Source organism: Mycetomoellerius zeteki, unplaced genomic scaffold (genome assembly GCF_001594055.1).
Source record: "Mycetomoellerius zeteki isolate Tzet28-1 unplaced genomic scaffold, Tzet1.0 scaffold74, whole genome shotgun sequence".
Lineage (NCBI taxonomy): Eukaryota > Metazoa > Arthropoda > Insecta > Hymenoptera > Formicidae > Mycetomoellerius > Mycetomoellerius zeteki.
In genome coordinates, this window is record NW_017257764.1 from 686,873 (window position 1) to 687,117 (window position 245).

Below are 245 nucleotides of genomic sequence, written 5' to 3' on the forward strand. Positions count from 1 at the left end.
CTGATTCCGGCCTTAAAGTTAGTGGAATGCACATGGTAGTAATCAAGGTGCCTTTTTAAGCTGACGCTCGACGCTCATTTTTAGCACAAAATAATGGCTGTGTTCAGCAGAGAAAGCAGCTTTGCAACTGTTGTAAAATTCTTCAATATGATTGGTTTATACGTTTAGATCTGTAAGGAACCAAAAGCAAGAACCAATCGTATTGAAGAATTTTACAACAGTTGCAAAGCTGCTTTCTCTGCTGA